We start from the raw sequence: 18,816 nt of genomic DNA, 5'->3' as shown, positions 1-18,816 counted from the left end.
TGATATCTGCCTTACAATGTTATTGTGAGAATCAAATGAGATGATATTTGTAAAGTGCTTAGCAGTGTCTGGGCACATACTTGTGCTTATTTATTTTCCCCTTCTTTATGTGAATTTAGAGCTGAAAGGAAGCTTGGAGATCTAACTTAACTGTTTTGCAAATGAAGAAACTAAGATTAAGTCATTCATTCAATATCACATAAGCAGGGAGCATCAGAGATGGGATTTGAACTCAACATTTCCAAATCCATATCATTCATTCTATTGCAGTGTGCAGATGTTCTGAATCTTAAATTACAGAGAAGTGCCCAAGTACACTGAGAAGTCACACAGCTCCCACATGTCAGGACTTGAATCCAAGTCTTGCTGATTCTACAGTCTGTACTGTTCTAGTCATGAAGGTCTTTTCTCTGGGTCTCAGAAAGGCAAGTTTAGCTCCTTGCTTGAGGTTACCTTCCTTTCTTGCTTGTTGATGATTCATACATACTTAGTTGTCCAGTCATCTGAGGCCATGACTTTTATCCTTGTTTCCCTTCTTGGATTTTACCTCTCATGATCTTCTGGGGCCTCAACTGGTATTGAGTTTTCTGTCAGATGTAGAATAAAAATAGATATAGATATATATGTATATGTATGTGTATGTATATACAGGAGTTTTTCTTACCCTCCTTTCCTTTGGACACGCAATTCCAGGATAAAGCTATCCTATACAAGTCCTTCCACTATTTGTGGTAAGGGGCTTTCTGCCCCCTGACTTTCCATGGTCTGCACAGATCCCACCACAACCCAGAGGCTGTCTCTCCCTACTCATCACTCCACTTTTCCCTCACCACAGTGATGCAGGTGGTCAGTAAGAGAATTGAAACCACATTGTTGAACATATTGTTCCCAAGGAATACATTTCTGTTTCAGGCTCAGACTTTGGACTTGGACAGCTCAGTCTGTAACAACAAATTTCAATGAAGCACTTGTAAAAGGCAGGAAAAAAAAATCTTCCCTTTAATTTTTGGCTGCAATTTTATTCTCCAGAAAGCACACAGGAAGGACAAATAGCACTCACTGGGGTTTGGCACAGATGCACAGCTGCTTGGGCGAGTAGCATTGACATTTCCCACCCCCTGACCTTCTATAATCTCTTGCCTTATACTTCTAGGGCACAGTTAAAAGATCCCACTGATTTTGCTAAATTATACAGATATACCCAGCTGTTAAGAGACCAAACTGAACTGATGGGAGTTCATGGAGGAGGCTCGCATAAGTTAGGCAGCCATCTTTACTGACTATGTTACCTTGAATAAATCAGTTAACCTGCAAAGATCTGCTTCATCGAGGATAAAATGAGACGTTGCACTGTTGTTCTTTTTTTTTTTTTTTTTTGGTCCATCTTTCATTTTCAAAAAGGACCGATGACATTACGGGGAGATATCTTGATTTGTCCATGAATTGAATTTAAGTGAGGTAGAATTGTACAGCCTTCAGCCTCATTCACTCTTCCATCAGCATCAAAGTACAGTAGTAGCACAAGAGTCAGGGCAATTGGCAATAGCCTGGGCTGCAGAGTGGATGACCTTGGCTTCTTCCATGTCTGACTTAGTTCTAAGCACTTATTTCAGCCACATTCATGGCCATTGGAACAAATTGTTCTAATCTTCCCATTCCTCCAGAAGGAGACTTCACATGTTTGTGATAGACATTCCTCAAATTCACTAAGGATTTGAAGCTTGATGGCTACCTTTAATCTCATTTATTCTCTTTGCTGAGTCGATTTTTCCTGGGGTGTGACCACAGCCCATACTATAGTTTCTTGGAGCCATTGGTGAAAGTTAGGTGAAAGATGGACACCCAATGTGATAGATAGCCCTGAAAAAAGTGCACTAAGCCCTCACAGCAGAGATGCTAATCTTTTCTGAATGCCCAGTACACAACCTTTTGATTTTAATTATATATGTGTGAGATCATGCAAAATATATTTTCACATTAGTAAAGTTGAAAAATAACACGCAAACAAAATAAAACAATTAAAGAAAAAATGTAAAAGTATGTTTCAGTTTATATTCAGATCTAATCAGTTCTCTCTCTTGAGGTGGATAGGATTTTCTATCATGGATCCTTTGTAATTATTTTGGATTATTGAATTGATCAGAGTAGCTAAGTTGTTCCCAGTTGATCATTATTATAGCATCACTGTTACTGTGTACAATATTCTCTTGGTTCTACTCACTTAACTCTGTATGAGTTCATATTAGGCTTCCCAAGTTTTTTCTAAAAAAATCCCAATTGAATTTTTTTCTAGTACAATAGTATTCAATCACAATCATATATCATAGCATGTTTAGCTATTTCCTAATGGATAGGTATCCCTTCAGTTTCAAATTCTCTGCCACCAACAAAACAAAACAAAACAAAACAAAAAAAGCTAAAGGGATTTTTATACAAAGAGATCCTTCTTCCTTTTATTTTATGTCTTTGGGGTACAGGCCTAGTAGTAGTATTGCTGAGTCAAAAGGTATGCAGTTTTATAAGTCTTTGCCCAAAATTCCAGAATGCTTGGAACACAACTCCACCAATAATGCATTAGTGTCCCAATGTTTCCACTACCCTCTAGAATTTGTCATTTCTTTATAGTCATCTTAGATAATCTGATAATTATGATATGACACTTTAGAGTTGTTTTAATTTGTACTTCACTATTGAGTACTGATTTAGAACATTTTTTCATGTGATTATTGTTTCATTTTTTTTGAAAACTGCCTATTTGAATCCTATGACTACTTATCAATAGAGAAATGGCTTATTTTTAGAATTTATCTCAGTTCCCTATAGATTTGAAAAGTGAGACTTTTGTCAGAGAAACTTGCTGTATAAAATATCCCTACTATCTTTCTAATTTTGGTTATGTTAATTGTGTTTGTGTAAAAGTTTAATTTTGTACAATCAAACTTATTCATTTTACTTCCTGTGATCCTCTTTATCTTTTGCGTGATCATACTTGTATCTTTGGATTTATCAAACAATAAATTACTATAGCCTTTTACTACTGTGCATTGTGTATTGAATCTATTCTACTATTCCACCAATGTGTTTCTTAACTAGTACCATATTACTTTTTTTGATTACAGTTTGAACTTTGGAACTGATAAGCTGCTTTCTTAAGATTCTTTTACATTAACTAAATTGATATTTTTGATATTTTGTTCTTCTAGATGAATCCTTCTGATGTTTTGCTCAGCTCTATAAAATATTTTTAGTACTTTGATTGCTATGTCCCTGAATAAGTAAATTTATAGGTAGATGTATCATTTTATTATATTAACTTAGACTAATCATGATCAATTAATATTCTTCAGTTAGTAAGATTTTCTTTATTTGTGTGAAAAATATTTTATAATTGTGTTAAGATGATCCCTAGGTTTGTCTTGATGGGTAGATTGTCAAGGATTTTATGTTGTCTACAATTAGTTTAAATGGAATTCCTCTTTCTGTCTCTTTCTGCTGGTTTTATGTGTACTATATTGAAATGTTGATGATCAAGTAAGTCTATTTTGCAAACTACAACTTTGCTAAAGTTGTTAATTATTTCCACCATTTTTTTTATTGATTCTTTAGGGTTTTCTAAATGTACCATCCTATCATCTGCAAAGCATGAAGGTTTTGTTTGCTCATTGCTCATTTTTATTACTTCATTTTTTTCTTGTTTTACTGCTATAACTACTATTGCTAGTAACAATATTGAATAATAGTGGTGATAATGGAAATCTTTGCTTCACTGCTGAGCTTACTAGTACAGACAATGCTTATTATTCTTAGTTTTAGAAAAATAGTATTTGTTTTAAGAAAAGTTCCATTTACTACTTTTTTTTCATATTTTTTAATAGAAACGGTTGTTAAATTTTGTCAAAAAAACTTTTTTGTTACCTGTTGATCTAATCATATCATTTTACTGTTATTGTTATTAATATGATCAATTTTGCTGATAGCATTTCCTAATATTTCCAATACTTGCTGCATTCCTGGTATAAAATGCACATGGAAATAGTATATAATCTTTGTGATACATTGCTATAATCTCTTAGCTAGTAGTTCATCTAAAATTTTCTCTCCATTCTTCATTAAGGAAATTAGCTTATAGTTTCTCTGTTTTTTTCTCCCTGATTTAGGTGTGAAAACTATATTTGTATCATATAAGAAGTTTGGTAAGATTGTTTATCCATTTTTCAAATAGCTTATATAGGATTGGAATTGTTTCTTAAATGTTTAGTATGTTTCACTTGTAAAATTTGTCATATCCAGGGAATGTTGTTCCTTAGAAAGCTTACTGATGGCTTGCTCAATTTATTTTTCTATGACTGGGTTTTTAAAGGATTCTATGTTCATTTCTGTTAATCTCGAACAGTTAATATATTTTAAAATTTTTTCATCCATTTCATTTAAATTGTTTGTTTAACTGGCATATAACTGGGCAAAATGACTTCTAATAATTGCTTTGATTTTATTTTCATTGATGGTTCATTCACCCTTTTTATTTATAATAGTAGTAATTTGGTTTTCTTCTTTCTTCTTCTTAAATCTAATTAACCAATGGTTTGTTTATTTTGCTGATTCCCTCCCCCCTTAAACCAGCTCCTAGTTTTATTTATTAATTCAATTTTAAACTTTAAATTGTATTAATTTCTCCTTTGATTTTCAAGATTTCTGTTTTAATGCTTAAATGGAGATTTTAAACTTGTTTTCCCTAGGTTTTTTTTTTTTTTTTAATTGCAGCTCTTTCTCTCTTTTATTGATTTTTGCATGTAGAGAAGGAAATTTTCCCTGAAGTACAGCTTTGGCTGCATCCCACAAATTTTGTCTTAGGTTGTTATTCTCTTTAATGAAATTATTGATTGTTTCTTTAATTTGTTCTTTGATCCACTCTTTTTTTTTGTTTGTTTGTTTTTGTTTTTAGGGTTGGATGATTTAGTTTTCACTGTATGCCTCTATAGCCTTCTATTAAATATAATTTTTATTGCATTAAGATCTGAAAAAATCTATTTGATACTTTGCTTTTCTGTATTTGGTTGTAAGATTTTTATGCCCTAATACATGGCCAATTTTTATAAATCTTACATGTATAGCTGAGAAAAAGCTATATTCCTTTCTATTCCCATTCAGTTTTTTTTCAGAGGCCTATCATAGTTAGTTTCTCTAAGATTCTATCATTCATCTTCTTGCCTTCTTTCTACTTATTATGTGATTAGATTTATCTAGTTTTGAGAAGGGAAAGCTGAGGAGCCCCCCTACTGTAATTTAATGTCTATTTCCTCCCATCATTCATTTAACTTTTCTTTTAAGAATTTAGATGCTATGACATTTAGTGAATTTCGGTTTAGTATTGATGGTACCTTTTAGCAACAGGTAGTTTCTTTGCTAATCCCTTTTTAATTAGGTCTATTTTTGCTTTTGCTTGGCCTGAGATTAAGATTGCTATCCCTGCCTTGTTTACTTCAGCTTGAACATAAGAGACCTTGCTCCATCCTTTTATTTTAACTCTGTGTATCTATTTCGAATATGTTTCTTATTAATAACATTGTTACATTCTGGTTTCTAATCCATTCTGCTATCCTCTTCCATTTTATGTATTGGTTCATCCCATTCACATTTACAGTTATTACTAACCATGCATTTCTTTGTTTTATTTCCTTCTATTTAATCTTTTCTCTGCTTATTCTCTAAAGTCTATTTTGTTTTTCACCATTGCCTTCTCTTATCTATTCTCCCTTTTATCAGCCCCCTTCTTCTTATCTTCCTTCCCTCCTACTTCCTTACTTATATCATTCTTTAGACAACTCTCTATCTTCCTCATGTAGATCACTTCTTCCATTATCCTCAGAATTTTTTCTCCCCAGAACTTCTCATACTACCATTGTCATGAAGTAGAATACTAATCTTGATGAAATAAGAAGGATTTTACAATTAGCTAAGATGATTTCTGAAACTGGGACTTCCCTCTTTTGGGATAGATTTTTGTTACCAATTGAATATATAGATGTAGATGCGTGGATGCATGTGGATACACACATATCTATCTATCAATAGATATTCCCTTTTGGAACCAATTAGATGTGAGGTCCAAGCATTGGCTGTTCCCCCAGTATCATTTTTTTCTTTATTGTAAAGATATTCCCCATTCTTTCATTCCCTTCTTTTTTTTCTCTCTCTCAAGGCATTTGTCTTTCTCATTTATCCATTTTTTAAAACATTATTTCAACATATTTGACTTATTCCCATATTTTCTATGTAGAATTTTCATAAGTGCTCCAATAATTATTAAGATCTTAGAATATACATGAATCATCTTATTGAAAGATACATAGTTTAACTTTATCGAGTCCTTTATAATTTCTATTTCATGTTTCCTTTTTCATGTTTCTCTTGAGTCTTGTACTTGAAGTCAAATTTTCTAATCACTTCTACTCTTTTCATTGGAAATGATTAATATGTTTAAAAAAAAGTGTCATTTCCTTCTCCAGCTCATTTTATAGATGAGGAAACTGAGGCATACAGAGTTAAGTGACTTGCCTAGAATGACACATCAAGTAAGTCTCTGATGTTGGATTTGAACTCAGGGAGATGAATCTTCTCAATTCCAATCCTACAGCTCAATCCATTTTATCTCCTAGCTGCCCACCTAAGCACTTAGTAGGTGCTTAATAAATGCTCCCTCTATTAAAGTTCTTATCTTAACATTGATAATATCATAGACTTGTGACTAGGACTTTCAAGATTTTGGAGTTTTGTCTTTTGACAAAATGAGCCCAAAGAATGTTAATGACTCATTCAGATGCAGAGTCTGAACTGGTCTTCTCTGACTCCAACGACTTGTCCACTATGTATATTGCCTTCCAATCCCAGAAGGATATATAAAAATAATAGGAAGAATTGAAGAATCAGACTGGCAATGTGGGCGCAAGATTCTTTGAAAGTCCCATTGTGCATTTAGCAGAATGCCTGGAACATAGTAGGTGCTTAATAAATGTTGATTGATTCCTTTCAGAGAGGTAAATCTTCAGTGATTGACTTCTAAATCTCTTGGTTAGCAGGAAAATGAATCCAAATCACAATCTCAGAACTGAGAAGCGATATCAGAGACCACCTTCTCCAGTCTCTTTCTCATCAAGATTTCTATCCATGACAGACACAACAGTTGCCCATTTGCCTTTGCTTAAATGCCTCCAGTGAAGAGGCATCTCTTACCTCCTAAAAACTCATGGAGCTGTTAAGTGCTATTAAGGTTCCTTTACATAAAGTCTAAATGGATTACTTGGCAGTTTCCATTTAGAATTCCTAGTTTGTTTCCTGAGAACATTTCATTCATGTCACTCATTTTGCTGTTGAGGAAATTGAGAAGTGGAAAGGTTTGCCCCAAGATCTCACAGGTATTAATGGCAGATTGGGGACTTGGATCCCTGTCCTTTGCTTCCACAGCCAACATTTTCACTGCATTATCGCATCCATATTAATCTTCTGACCTTTCTCTTTTTTTTTTCCAAAATAAATGTCTTAAAAATCCTTTTGCTTGTCTTCAGTTTGCCTTCACAGCTCTAGTGTGCCTTGAGATTTTAGCACTTTAAGGATTATTTGTGCAAGACAATGTTATCCTTTCTCCTTTATTCATCTTTTATCTCTTCTAGATTCCAATTTCTTTACCTCTTTTTTAAGCCTAAATTTAATATTTTATTTCATTCTTTAGACAACTCTCTATCTTCCTCCTGTAGATTACTTCTTCCATTATCCTCAGAATTTCCCCGCCCAAGAATTTCTCATCCTACGATTGTCATAAAGTAAAATATTAATCTTGATGAAATAAGAAGGATCATAAAATTGGCTAAGATGATTTCTGAAACTGGGATTCCCCTCGTCTGGGATATTTTCTTGTATTCACCTAATTGTTGCAGATTTTACTTATCAAATGCTCTTTTAGGTACTCATCCGAGGATAGAGTAAGATAACTTTTGTAAACCATTTTGCTAATCTCAAAGTGCTATATAAATGCTGGCTATGATTATTATTTTTATTTACATATGAAATATATTCCAATAAATGTTGAAATTGAGTCGTGTTTGTCTTCATCTCTCCTGCTACCAAGCTTTACAACTGATTCTTATTATCTTTTGGGGGGAGAATTGAATTAGATTAAGAAATATCTATTCAGTCACTATCAAACAATTAAGAGAAACTAGGCTTAGCAAGTTTAAGGTGCATTTTATAAGTCAAGGATTTGCAGTAGGTCCCAGAAGGGATACATGTTCCCCTTCTACACTGCAGCATGAATGGTGAACAATCTGCTTCTGTAGATATAGGAAATGGACTCCATGCTGCACTTGGTGAAAGGCTGGTTGCAAGAGAATTGAGGATAAAGGGATTTTGTAATTGACAGCAGTAATTGAAATGCCGGACAAGTGATCAGGAGCAGAATAATTTTAAAACAAATAAAGCATCCATTCCATCATAAATCAGAGATATTTGGAATAGCTGCAAGACAGTTTAAAGAAGAATTTAAATTGAAGAGTTGGCAAGACCTTAGTCGATTTGGAAAGGAATGAGAAGGGCACGTGTTGTCTCTCAAACTCTTTAAAGGGTGGTTTGAGCCTGGATGTGGATGAGGCTTGCTGTTCTTAAAGGGATCACCTAATTAGCTCTATATGGATCCTTTATCTCATCATACAACCTGAAATTGGAGTCTCGGGGGATTATTTCTTTATTAATTATTCTGTAAATTGGCAGCCTCTTCTTAGTGTCCTTGCCTTTCTGTTGATATGTGGGCACAATCCCTCTGTCTCTCACCCCTTACTTCTGTCCACCTACTTTCTCTGCTTGACTCTAGGGTGTAGGAGGTGGTGTTCCAAGTTAGAAAGTTTTCTGATTTAGCCAATTTAGCATTACTAGTGAAGGATGATTTGTAGATTTCTCTTTAAGCTAGAATTTCCTGGAAAGATTGAATGTCTGAATTAATTTTCTATGCCTAATAAACTTAATGCTCTTTTCCCAAAGAAGAGTTGGGGTGGGCTGCAGCCAAAGCTCCATGACTCTGGGATATTAAGACTTGATGGTGTTTGTGCCTCCCTTACCCCCTCAAAAAATGTCTTTTCATTTCATTTGAATATATTTATTTTGGATAAAATGATATTTGCCCATATTTTTTCCCCTTCCACCTAGAATAGAATATCTTTACAAAAAAATATTTCATTTATCTTCATGTATCTCTAGCACCTAGCACAGGCCTTGGTACATAATAGCTTTCTAATAAATGGGATGATCCCACCATGTATGACATAACTGGGATATATCAGGTGAGAAAAGTTTTTACTTCAGTCAGAGGACTTCAGTTCAAACCCTGCCTCTGATACTTACTACTTGTGTGACCTTGAGCATGTCCCTTCAAAGTTTTACTTGGACCTCAGTTTCTTTATTTGTAAAATGAGAACTCTCATTGGGCCTCTGAGTTTTCTTTAATCTTTAGTTCTACAGTGTTCATTGACTGCCTCTCCCCATTCTCTCCCACTACACACAAGGAAAAAAACAGTAGTGGGAGAGGAAGGGAGAAGGGAAGGAGGAAGGTTAGGTGGGAAAGAAAGATAATGAAGGAGGAGAAAGAGGAAGAGTAAAAGGAAGAGAAAGAGTAGTGATAAAAGATAGTGGCAGTAGTTAGTAGCGGTAATAGTAGTAGTAGCAGTAGTAATAGCAGTAGTAGTAGTAATAGTAGCAGTAGTAGTAGTAATAGTAGCAGTATTAGTATTAGGAGTAGCAGTAGTAGAAGTAATAATAGTAGCAGTAGTAGTATTAGTAGTAGCAATAGTAGTATCAGTAGTAATAGTAGTAGTAACAGTAGTAATAGTAGGTGAGTAAAAGAATACTTGATCTCACTCAGTTATCTTTCTATCCCTTCCTCAAAAGTTGGTCTCTCTCAGTTATCTTTCTACCTTCCTCAAAAGTTTGAGTTTAAATCTATACACACTTTAGAGAAAAGCCATTTTTGGTTCGGTCCATTAATTCATTCATCAAGCGTACCTACTATCTGCCTGCTGCCATGCCAGTAAAGCAATATGGAAATATCTGCCCTTAAATAGTTTTCATTCTACTGAGGGAAATACCAGATCGCAGAGAAGAAAACATAAAATAGATTCAAAATCATTATGAAGTCATTTTGAAATGGAAAGGGCCCTGACAATTGAGGCACAAGAGGGAGAATCATGGTGGGCCTTATGTGTAAGGTGGGACAAGAGCCTCCTTGACTTTTGACTACCAGTCTTCAGAACTTTGAGTTGTAATGACACAGAGACGGCCTCCATGCCCACAAGCTCTGAGTCAAAATATATTTGACTATATGAGTTTGGGCAAATCATTAAACCTCTCAGTATCCCAGGATGTCTCTAAGCAAGTTAAATGGTTAATACTGAATTGTGTTGACAGAAGAAGCTTTCTCACTAGGTAGTCCCCTAGATTCATTCATTCAGTGAATAAACATTTATTAAGTACCTACTATATGCCAGGCACTGTGCTAAACGCTGAGGATAAGAGAAAGGCAAAGGATAGTCCTTTCACTTGAGGATCTCATAGACTGATATGATCATGTGAACATCAGTGAAATTATAGGTTTGCTCCAAAATAGAAAGAAAAGCTCTCCAAATCCCAGTGCCCTTAAGGATAACCCTTCCTTTATCTGCTTTCATCTTAAATGACTCATTTGCCAGTAGTACGCTATCTTCGGCATATCTGGAGACCATTATTCCTTCAAGTCTTGACCTGACATTTGGTGAGCCTTACTTCCAGTCTGTGTGACTTTGGCTAAATTGTTTAATCTCTCTGGGTCTCGATTTCCCCAACTGTAAAATGAGAGGGTTGCAGTAGAAAGTGTGTGAAGTTCTTTTCAGCCTCACATCTACCATGCTATGAGCCTTCTGAACCAATCTCCAGATGGGAATTGTCAGCTAGGAAGGGAAAGAGACATTACAGCAGCATTTCCCCCATTTCCATGTGATTCACTTCAGCTTGTCTGGCACCCCTCTCGGTGATGTGTCAGCCCCAGAGATCCTTATTCTTGACTGAACTGGAGCAGCTGTGCTGGACCCAGCGCCAGGCAGATGGAGGTGAAACGAGAAACTTGATCCTCTATTGGCCAGGAGCGAGAGGAAGGCAGGATGCTCCGGATGCTCCAGAAGCTAGTCAGAGCATTTGGTTTCTTCTCCGTATCTCAGCCCTTTGCTGCTAGGCACTGAGTTAGATGAAACACTCCACCAGATCTGACAGCCCCTTAATTACAGGCTTCTGGTGACCCAGCAGCTCAGCTCCCTTGATGTGCCCTGCATGTGAACTGATTTCCGTGACAGCTGAGCAGCCTAGCAGGGCCACTTGTTCTAGGTGAAAACATTTGAGGACAGACAGATCTCTAGATCAGCAAAAGCCAACTTACACAAAACAGTCACTTGATGGTATCTGGAACTCTTGGAAGTGCCCACAGGGAACAGCTTGGGAACACTCGAAGCTGGAGGGCAACCACAAAGGATGTGGTCACTCGCTGTTTTTCATTCTGAGCTTCTCGGGGAATCTGCCCAACTCCCAAGAGGATAAAACAGACCCAAAGAGCAAATAAGATATTCTGGCCCGGAGAGATCACTTGGAAGGCTTCTGGGAACAGACACAGAGGTGGGTGCTTCCAAGGTCAGGGGTATGGCTATTCTGTTTTGTTTGGTACTCGTCCTGGTGGTCAGCTTCTAGCTTGTCTCTAATGAAATACAGACTGTGGGGTATCAAGCCATTGACAGCTGAGCCTCCCAGCTGCTCCGCGATGAATGGCTCCCAGCTAGAGCCAAAGTGAGTGTCAGAAGCATGTCAGAGTGGAGCACCGTTTGGCAGCTTAGGCTGGCGAAGCAGTTGTGGCGGGAACGAAGGGGGGGGGGGGGGTAAGATTTCTTTCTGCCTCACTTGATAAGGACTTGTGCTTCCTGTTTTTCCTGGAGCTCCAGAAAGCTACAAGGAAATCAGTAGCCTGAGCAATGGAGAGTCAGAAGATGTTTAGCTCAAAACTGTTTTTTTTTCTTTTTGCAAAATAAAGAAAGAAATGAAGTCTGCGATTTCATTGGTACAGGGAACATCTGGATAAGGAGCTTCTTCCACTAGTGCAGGGCAGCTCCTCCTTTGAAGATCTTTGAAGATCTCGGCACTGGAAGCAGGGCCATCAAACTGAAATAAAAAATGGGCAGTCCAAATGTAAGGATCCCTAAAGGGGACGTGGCACATAGTTTTAAAATGTTATCTATATATTATTGCATTTTTTTTATTTCTTTTGTTAAAGATTTCCTAATTACATTTTAGTCTGGTTTCTGACCCAGATTTATCTTTCTACCCTTGAAAATTGAGAAGGCATTGAAAGATTTCCCTAATATGCACCAGAGCCAAAGAGACTTAAGCTCAGGACTTACAGCTTTCCATCCACCACATCTATCTCCTTCTCCTCTTTTTCCTCCTATTCCTCCTCCTCCTCCTCTTCCTCCTTCTCATTCTTCTTCTTCCTCTTCCTCTTCTTGTTCTTCTCCCTCTCCTCCTCCTCCTCCTTTTTCTTCATTTTCCTCCTCTTTCTTCTTTTTCTTCCTCTTTTTTCATCTTCCTCCTCATGCTCTTTCCTCTTCCTCTTCCTCTTCTACTTCTTCCTTTTTTTCATCTTCCTCCTCATGCTCTTTCCTCCTACTCTTCTTCTTCTTCTTCTTCCTTTTTTCCATCTTTCTCCTACTCTTTCTTCTTCTTTTTCATCTTCTTCCTTTTATTCTTCTTCTTTTTCTTCTCCTTTTTTATTTTTCATCTTCTTCCTCCTCCTTCTTCATCTTCTTGCTCTTCTTTTATTTCTTCATCATCTTTTTTCTTTCTGTCTCTTATTCCTCTTGTATTTCTCTGTTTCTATATGTCTCTCTATGTGTCTATCTCGCTCTCTGTTTCTTTTTATCTCTATCTCTCTGTTTCTTTTTATCTTTATCTCTGTCTCTCTTGTCTCATTAGTTGCATGACCTTTGGCATCTCAATGAGCTTCTCTCTAAGATTCAGTTTCTTTGGCTACAAAATGAGGGTAAATGGCAAGATATGTCCAAATGGCAAGATGTGTCCTCTGGTCTCTTCCGACATCTAATCTATCAATCAAGCAACAAGCATTATTAAACACGTACTTTGTACCAGGCCCTGGGAATATAAAGACAAAAGTGAAAGTCTCCACTATTAAGGAATTGGAGGAAATGACATAGACATTTAGACAGATAAATAGACTGGTAATTAGGAAGAGAGATGAATGAGTAAGTAAATAATGGATAAGTGTATATACAAAAAGAAAGATGAATGGATAGACATATAGATAATGACTGTGTGTATTGAGAGACAGAGAGAGGATAAATAGATGTAGATAGAGAGATAGATGAAAAAGAGAATAAGCATTTATGTAGTACCTACTATATGTCATTGTGATACATGTTTTACAAAAAGTATCTTGTTTGCATATACAAAATAAAAAGAAAGTAGTTGAATGGGGAGGCAACAACACTGGGTGAGATAGGAAAGTCATAATGTAGCAAATGGTACTTGACCTGAATCTTTTTTTTAAATTTTTATTATATTTTTTTATTGACAAAACATATGCATGGATAAATTTTCAAACATTGACCCTTGGAAAAACTTCTGTTCCAACTTTTCCCCTCCTTCCCTCCACTCCCTCCCCTAGAGGGCAGGTAGTCCCATTCATGTTAAAGTATTTATGTTAAATACAATATATGTCTACATATTTATACAGTTTTGACCTGCATCTTTAAAAAAAAAAAAAAACCTGGAAATTTTAAGGGCAAAGGGGAGGGGAAGGGCATTTCTAGATATAGGAAGAATAACTAGTTCAATGAAATGGTAAAGAATCGGAAATGGAATGTGTCATGTGCTAATAAAAAATGCCCAGAGAGGATGAGAGAGTAATAATGGATAATGAGGGTGAAAAGAGAAGGAAGCGCTAGACTTTAAATGCCAAACAGAGACATTTCTCTTTATTTACTCCCAGATTCTTTCCACATGGGAAAGGCTGTTATTGGTAGTACCTAGACAGGGGAATATCTGAGGGGACAATGTGCAGACAGCTGGATACAAGCTGATAGATGAAAACAGCCTTAATTAGTTGAAAACATCAAGGACTTGCTATTTTTTTTATTTTAAAAAGGATAGATGTTGTTTTGACACATCAGTCACTTCCTAATCTCCAAATTCCCATGGCATCATCCCATAAGTAAAACAAATGCAACTGATCTATGTGTCAGTATTTCCAAAAAAAAAAAAAAAAAAGATAACTTGGAAAAATGTTTATGGAGAGTCTGCTTCTTATTCACTAGCATATTATTCCCATTATGGACTCCCTATGGATGCTGAGAGACTCCAGTCTTCTGTTTATGGGAGACATTGTGTGTATCACAACAAAATCTGGGATGCTAAGAAGCCTCCTGCAAGAGATCCACAAGCACACCTTCTCCCAGGTAAAAATAATTGGATAAAGAAGGAGTTTTTTTCATACTATGATGAGTTGTTGCTTGGACAACCTATCAACTTTCTCAATCAGTATATGCAAGTATTATATATGTCAGCACACACATGTGTACACATACATATACACATATACACTTATTGTCTTGGACAACTCAAAACTGAACTACAAGAAGAGAGAAGGTTGGATTGCCCTGGGAAATTACAGCTTTGTTTTATTTTGGTTTTCTTTGTTCAGTCATTTTTCAGTCATGTCTGAATCTTCAGGACCCCAGTTGGGGCTTTCTTTGCAAAGATACTGGAATGGTTTGCTATTTCCTTCTCTAACTCATTTTTACAAATAAGGAAACTGAGGCAAACAGAGCTTAATAACTTGCCCCTAGTCATACAGCTAAACGTCTGAGGCCATATTTGAACTCGGGGAGATGAGTCTTCCTGACTCCAGGCCTGGTATTTTATGTACCATGTTGCCATCTAGCAGTTCTTTTGCAGAAATTAGCAAACCAAGATTTATGATGAAGCATAGAAAAAGATGTCATCAAAAGAATGGCAGAAAGGGAATTAATGAAAAAAAAATCAAATGAAGGTGGCTTAGCTGTACCAGATCTAAAATTATATTGTAGAGCAGCAGTTACCAAAACTATTTGGTATTGGCTAAGGAATAGATTAGTTGATCAGTGGAATAGATTAGGTTCAAGGGATAAAACAGTCAACAAATATAGCAACCTAGTCTTTGACAAACCCAAAGATCCCAGCTTTTGGGATAAGAACTTACTGGGAAAATTGGAAACTAATATGGCAGAAACTAGGCATTGATTCATACTTAACACCGTACACTAAGATAAGGTCAAAATGGGTTCATGACCTAGGCATAAAGAATGAAATTATTAATAAATTAGAGGAACACAGGATAGTTTACCTCTCAGACCTGTGGAAGGGGAAGGTCTTTATGACCAAAGAAGAACTAGAGATCGTTACTGATCACAAAATAGAAAATTTCGATTACACCAAACTGAAAAGTTTTTGTACAAACAAAACTAATGCAGACAAGATTAGAAGGGAAGCAATAAACTGGGAAAATATTTTTACGGTCAAAGGTTCCGATAAAGGCCTCATTTCCAAAATATATAGAGAATTAACTCTAATTTATAAAAAATCAAGCCATTGTCCAATTGAAAAATGGTCAAAGGATATGAACAGACAATTCTCAGATGAAGAAATTGAAACTATTTCTAGTCATATGAAAAGATGCTCCAAGTCATTATTAATCAGAGAAATGTAAATTAAGACAACTCTAAGATACCACTACACACCTGTCAGATTGGCTAAGATGACAGGAAAAATTAATGATGATTGTTGGAGGGGATGCGGGAAAACTGGGACATTGATGCATTGTTGGTGGAGTTGTGAACGAATCCAACCATTTTGGAGAGTAGTTTGGAACTATGCTCAAAAAGTTATCAAACTGTGCATACCCTTTGATCCAGCAGTGTTACTACTGGGATTATATCCCAAAGAGATTATAAAGAAGGAAAGGGACCTGTATGTGCACGAATGTTTGTGGCAGCCCTTTTGTAGTGGCTAAAACTGAAACTGAATGGATACCCATCAGTTGGAGAATGGCTGAATAAATTGTGGTATATGAATATTATGGAATATTACTGTTCTGTAAGAAATGACCAACAGGATGATTTCAGAAAGGCCTGGAGAGACTTACACGAACTGATGCTGAGTGAAATGAGCAGGACCAGGAGATCATTATATACTTCAACAACAATACTATATGATGACCAGTTCTGATGGACCTGGCCATCCTCAGCAAGGAGATCAACCAAATCATTTCCAATGGAGCAGTAATGAACTGAATCAGCTATGCCCAGAAAAAGAACTCTGGGAGATGACTAAAAACTATTACATTGAATTCCCAATCCCTATATTTATGCACACCTGCATTTTGATTTCCTTCTACAAGCTAATTGTACAATATTTCAGAGTCTGATTCTTTTGTACAGCAAAATAACGTTTTAGTCAGGTATACTTATTGTGTATCTAATTTATATTTTAATATATTTAACATCTACTGATCATCCTGCCATCTAGGGGGGGGGGGGGGTAAGAGGTAAAAAATTGGAACAAAAGGTTTGGCAATTGTTAATGCTGTAAAGTTACCCATGCATATATCCTGTAAATAAAAGGCTATTAAATAAAAGCCAAAAAAAAAAAAAAAAAAGAAAGAAAAATAATAGCTTAGGGATAAAAAAAAAAAAGAATGGCAGAACATGTTTAATTTATTTTGGATCGCTTGTTGTCTTGAGGAAGAGAGGAGAGGGAGAACAATTTGGAACACAAGGTCTTGCAAAGATGAATGTTGAAAACTATCTGCATGTATTTGGAAAAATAAAATTATATATATATATATATATATATATATATATGTATGTGTGTATGTGTGTATGTGTGTGTGTACATATATTCCTTTAAAAAGAGAAGGATGGCAGAAAGCATGAAAATGTGGAAAGATCCTTGGATTTGGCGTCTGATGAATGGTATCGAATCCTATCTTTATCCCTATGATCCGGGGCAAAGCCCTTAATGATCATTATAGCACTTACAGAGTATTTTAAGATGTAGGAAGATCTTTACACATCATCTTGTTTGAACTTCACCAACAATTCTTTGAGCTTATCATCTCTATTTAAGAGCTGAGGAAACTGAAGCTCATAAAGGTTTAGTAATTAGTACAGTTGCACATAGCTGGTGAGAGATGGAGGCTGGATTCAAACTAATATATTCCAGACCCCTAGTCCAATCCTCCACTACTCCATCCAGCTTCAACTAAATCTTAAACCAAAGACGAGGGCTTTGATTGTCTTATCTGTAAAATGATAATTTTCTAATATTCTATTGTACTATAATTCTATGATCATCAGGATATGTGAGTAAGAAAGAAAAGGGACTGGCCACATAGAGGGAGGCCTCGGTAATGTACAGCAAAGCATGCTCCATCTGTGTCTTTAGGATGTCAATAAATCCTCTTGCAACACTGAAGGCATTCCCTGGAGTGAATTTATGGGAAGACAAGAACAAGAAGTACAGAAGGAGATTGTTTAATGAGTTGTTATCAGCATCAAGGGAGGGAATACCTACATCAGTGAGGTCACAAGTCCATTGATGTACAACATTATGGAAACCCACATCCACTTTAAATCAAGAAAAAGATCTGAGGGCATTCACCTTTTTTATAGAGGTTCATGTGTTGCTTTAAGAGATGACTTTTAAATGGCATCTAACTTTTAGATTTAAAGGTAAAACATTAATGGATTAAACACTGTTGCCTTATAGTTGGTTCCTAGTTTTTGATAGCAACTAATGGTATCTAGCCTTACTTTTCCCTTCTTTCATAAAAAAATACATTATTCATGTAGAAATTGCTCATCTAAATGTAGGAAAATTCCCTTCTACAAGATTTTGATTGATCTGAATATCCTCAATGTAAATAGTGCTTCTAATGGTGCAGATTTAACCCATTTGTACTATGTGCCTCTGCCCATACCCTTTCATAAATCCCTCCCTGGAGCTACTGTCAACATGCTGAGGGGCTACCTGTAAATCTACTCACATTTTATGGACATCAGTGCCCGATGCATCCATCGCTTGCTCTTGCCACATTTGACCCGCCTGCCTTAAAGGCATGGTAGCCGTATGTTTAGATTGAGATGGAAGTAAAATACAAACCAATAGCATGTGATGTTACTGCTTTTGAATTTGTTGTTGTGTTTGTTTTTAGTATGGAAAAGGTTGATCTAGTCTGTTGCTAAGGCAATAGATCCTAAACCTTGCAGCACCAAAAGAAAAGAGCTCAAGGACAGACCCTTGAGGTATACCCCCCCCTTTTTAGTTCAGGAAGAACCTAATTCCTGATACAGAGAATAAGGAATGAAAAAGAGGAGAAAAAAGGAGAACCAGAGAGACTTGTGTCTCTTCCACCAACTAGAGAAGCTTATCTGTGAAAAGCAATACTATGAGGCAACAGAATTAATCCATTAATGCTTTATCTTTAAATCTAAAGGTCAATGGCATTTAAAAAGTCATCTCATCTCTCCTCCTACTCCTTCTTCTCCTTCTCCTCTTCATCATTCTTTTTCCTTCTCCTATTCCTCTGCCTCTTCTTTTTCCTTCTTTTCCTTCTCCTCCTCCTTCTTCTCTTTCTCTTCTTCCTCCTTCCTCCTTTTCTCCTCTTCATCATCTTCCTCCTTTTTCTCTTCCTCCTCCTCTTCTTCTTTC

Source organism: Sarcophilus harrisii, chromosome 3 (genome assembly GCF_902635505.1).
Source record: "Sarcophilus harrisii chromosome 3, mSarHar1.11, whole genome shotgun sequence".
In the NCBI taxonomy this organism is placed as follows: Eukaryota; Metazoa; Chordata; class Mammalia; order Dasyuromorphia; family Dasyuridae; genus Sarcophilus; species Sarcophilus harrisii.
The sequence above is the reverse complement of the archived record's forward strand: the minus strand, read 5'-3'. Positions refer to the sequence as shown.